Genomic DNA, 4,750 nt, shown 5'->3' with positions numbered 1-4,750 from the left:
TTTTTTTTTTTTTATCGAGGATGCAGTTTGTTACAATTTGATCATCGCTAATATAATCGCGCGTGCGTATTTTTGTTTACTGTATTTATTACAGCGATACTTTGTGGCGACTTCCAACGGATTCTTCCTTCGCTCTTTCGGGCATCGAGAAAAAAAGCTTTGGAAGGAGATAGCTCCGAAAGAGAGACGATGATTCTCCTCTTATTCGGTAGTGGCTACAAGACGGTCGCAGGACGACGGCAACTGGTGCCCTTTTAATTACACTTCGGTCTAATTTATTGCGAAATCCGCACCGGTGGCAATGCGATCAGATAAAACCCACGGCCATAAACCACGGCGTCATATAAAACTCCTTTTATTCCTAACCGGCTGTGGATCGAGCTCTTGTGTGCCCAGCACTTTCCGTCTATCCTCATTCTCTCTTTCTCTCTCTCTTTCTCTCTCCTTTCCTCCCACGATATTCTTTACCATACGTGGTGGATACGTATAAGCCCTCATCCTTTCTTCCTTCTTCCACGTCGCGTCTACTCTCTCTTTTCCTCTCTTGCCCGCTATCGTCTCTCTCTCTCTCTACTCGTCTTTCTCGTCGTTTTCTTCCCTCCATGCGTTCCCCTCTCGAGATCGGCCTCGTGGCATACCACGCGGACTATCTCTCTCCGGCTTTCAGACGTGCGTCCTGCCTGCGGCCGCCCACGCGCCGACCCGACGCCCTCCCATACCATTCCATAAGGTTCTCCCACTGCCACAGGCATGGGTTCTCCCGCGCATCAGAGACGTACGTTCACACACACACACACACAGGGTCCTCTCTTCTTCCTTTCTCTCTCTCGTCGATGATTACGAGCACGGTAGCCGACGGGTGTGCGAGAAACGCTTAACGAATCGACATGCAATAAACACAGCATATCTCACTGCATGTACTCGCCTGCTTAAGAAGATGTAGGGTGGCGCGAACAATAGGAAATAAAATTGGTGTCGTAAAAAGAAAAGAATCGCTGCGCGAGAGAAAAGAGAAGGACCGGGAGAACTTTTTTTTTTTGCGATTCTTCAGGCTCTTCGCTGTTTCGCAATTTTTTACAGACATCCGGAGGATCTATCTCCTCTCGATGTAGCAAAACAAAATCGCGCGTCGTTCGCCTCCGACGCATTTTTCGTATTACCACACGTAGAGTGATGGATTACCTCGAAGCTCTTTCTTCCGTCCTGAGAATGAAGCTCTCGTCGGCGCGCTTTGAATTTGTTTTTTTATTTTTATTTTTTTTTAATTTTTTTTTTTAACTTTTTTTTATTCCTTTTCTCTTCGCCGGTTTCTTAAAAGAGACTGGCAAAGAGCTTAATCGTGGCGCGGAATCATGCGGGTTCAGCGCGCTTTCAAATATGGCGAATCGCTGAAAAAGAACATCGTCCGAGAATTGACCAGGTGGCCAGGTGGGAGGACTTGATTGGACCAGTAAGCAAGCTCGTATTAATAATTCAAAGACTCTATAGGCCCCGGTCCTCACCAGCAGAGCGTTCGCGGTTGCGCGCGTGTCTTGATTTACAAGTGCGTTTATGGGATAGGCGGCAGATGTGTACTTTCGGTCCCGATCTTACTCTTTCCATTCCTTTTTCCCTCCTCTTTCTGCGACGCTGCAGCGTTACGGCTCGTACATCGCGTATTTTAAGGAAGCTTCGTTAGGCGACCGTCCGCCATTTATGGGGATCCTAATGATTCGAAGAGACCCGGACCCCGCGTAGCGCGGTCACAACTGAAATTTAAATCTGTCCCCGAAACTCGATACGAAAATGGCTCTGTTAGACAGTTACAAAACGGTTTCCGAAACTTCCACTATGTTAGAATTTTAATTTCGACGAGAATCTCACGCCACGATTTTGTTTGCTTCGTTTTGCTTGCTTGTAATCCTGATGTGACAGAGAATTGATACTCGGATATACACATCGTGTATAAATGAGAAATTTCTAATTTTCTTTTTCTGCGTTGGATAGAAAAAAAAAAAAAAAATATCCACGTGTAAACACCTTGTACAAACACGGATTCGACACGGTGCAACGTGTATTTAACTCCCGGAATTGACAATGAAGCTTAATAAAAATGAAGACATTTGCAGTGCTCGAATATACACCATTTTCTCTCAGCATGAGAAGGCGCAGCCCTCTCGCCAGTCGTCAGCGCTGACCCCCACGATAATGCTGGAGGGTTAATATCCGTGCTGTCCATCCGGTCTAAAACATCCGGATGAGTAATCGGTGTGCTTTATTAAAGTGGATCGCGCAGAACCGAGCGTGGATGTGGGCTCGCGCGGGAGAAGCGCAGCTGTACTCTGGACAAACGAACGATCCGTATTCGTCAGAGCAAATTAGTCGCGGATACCGAGATAACGAATCGAACGATGCTCTCGACTTGTGCATAATAAAGCAACAACGGTTCTCTCGGTGCTCCCAATCAATCGGTCACGAGATCTGTGTGCACGCGGACAAATAAGTCAATACGTACAACGACAAAGAAACGGAGGATCCGGTAACGTAAAAATAATATAATTTTCAGGTACATGTGTTTCAGATTGTCGACATTTTCTTTTGATTTTATTTTTGTGTATTTTTTTTTTACATCGTAAAAAGAAGACGTGTGAGAGATTAATTTTTCCAAAAATCGACGAAATTTCCTTATCAGTCGTTAGATGGTGAATAATTTTCGTGTGTATTAAAAATTCGTATCGAGTCATTAAAAGCGAACTTCTAAAAGCAAACGGTAAATCATTTCGTTAATTAGAGCCGCGAGTATCTCGTGATTCGTTGATCGTGCGTCTGACGGTAGCGCTTGGCAAAAAACCCCGATCCGGCAATTAAATTCATTTGTCAATTATTTGACGAATGCTCGAGCCGTCTGCGGCCCGGTAGGTCGGGGTTTCGGGACTGCTCCGCTCCGTTTCACGACACTCGCATACTTTCGTATCCGATCGTCTAATTGCCGTTCGACGAAGAAGTTCCCGCGCGATTCACGTGTGGCCCGTCACTGTAAAAAGCACAGATATGTCATCGCGCAATTATCCCGCCGGGGCTCGAACGAAGGTGGTCCAGGTGGGAAACACTGTGCCCGTCGGAGAACACACTGCAAATCCAAGTGTGTTAATTTAATACACTTGACGTGTGTTTTTATTGAAGTCACTTTTAATACGTTACTTAGTGTTTAAAATTGGAACACGCTTAATACGTGTTGATTCAAGTCATTAAATTAACACGTTTTAAATGTATAATTTGTTGCGTGTAATAAACGACATATTATCGTCTAAAAGTTTGGAAGTTCTATGTTTTCATAGGAGAATAGAATAATAATATTAATGTTCAAAAAAGCTGCGATATGAAATGCTTTGATGACCATGGTATAATATAGTTTGTCATATTGCAGTATTCTTAAAAATATTAAAACCTTAATATTTTGTTCTCGTAAGAAAACGTTGAGCTTCCAAACTTTTACACGATAATATGTCATTTATTACAAACAAATTACACATTTTTAAATTATTTTAATGAAAATAACATACACATATTACTATTTTTTAAGTTTTTATTATATTATATATGTAAATATATACACTTTGTAGAACAATACATTATTTTATATTTTATAAAACAATATTACATCTTTTTATAAAAAGAGCAAAAATATGACTATCAGAATACATATCAATATATTGATATGTTTGTACTTTTGTTTATTTTTTCAAAATTATATCTCAAATATGTAATTGTTAGTATAAAAGTTTTGAAAAATATTTTATATCAAAGATAGTTTGAAACTGTTATTAACAAATTGTCTGACAAAAAAAATCAAAAATATATTATACAATAAAAACATTCCAATTTTAAGAAAAGAAGATAGTAATTTGAAAGTACTTTTAATAAAAATGAAAAATTTTTTTTTTTTAAGTTGGAATGTTTTTTTTNGTATAAAATATTTTTGATTCTTTTTTTGTAACAAATTTGTTTCAAACTATCTTTGATATAAAATATTTTTCAAAACTTTTTTACAAATAATTACATATTTGAGATATAATTTCCAAATAATAAAAAAGTACAAACATATGTCAATGTATTCTGATAGTCATATTTTATAGAAATAAATTTCGTTTATCTTCCTTCATTTGTTAATTGGCAAATAATAAATTGTAATTTTAAATTTCATACTTTTAATGAAAATTAAATGTTTTCTTTTCTTAAAATTAAAAAATGTTATTTTTGTACTTAATAACAATTGTATCTAACTTTTATTTGAGATACATTTTGTTTATCTTTCTTAATTGGTAAAATGATGATTCTTAATTAGTAACTGATAAATAGTAATTTTAATTTTGATACTTTTAGAGCATTGTTACATTTGATACTTTTAAAGCATTGTCACGTTCACGAATAAATTTTTTTACAACAGTGGAACGACTTTTTAATGAAGTAGTTAGAACTTCGTGGTCAATATATTCTAAAACATTAGAATAAAATAGTGGATACTCAACGTACCAAACATAATATCCACTTAAAAGGCCCGCAATAACTTTAGAGACAGTTGGTTGCGGAATTTTAATTTTTATAGTTTCGTCGGCTACAATATATGCTGATGCAATTTCTCCGTCGTCTGATATATATATTACTACACGTGGGGCTTCTCTTTCTTGTGTCTTGAGATTTTCAGTCGAACACATAACCTAATGACAAATTTTTAATAAAATAATAGTATTTTAGTGATTATTTATTGATT

Source organism: Pseudomyrmex gracilis, unplaced genomic scaffold, assembly GCF_002006095.1.
Source record: "Pseudomyrmex gracilis isolate BER0280 unplaced genomic scaffold, ASM200609v1 scaffold_118, whole genome shotgun sequence".
Taxonomy (NCBI): domain Eukaryota; kingdom Metazoa; phylum Arthropoda; class Insecta; order Hymenoptera; family Formicidae; genus Pseudomyrmex; species Pseudomyrmex gracilis.
Note: the sequence above shows the minus strand (reverse complement) of the source record.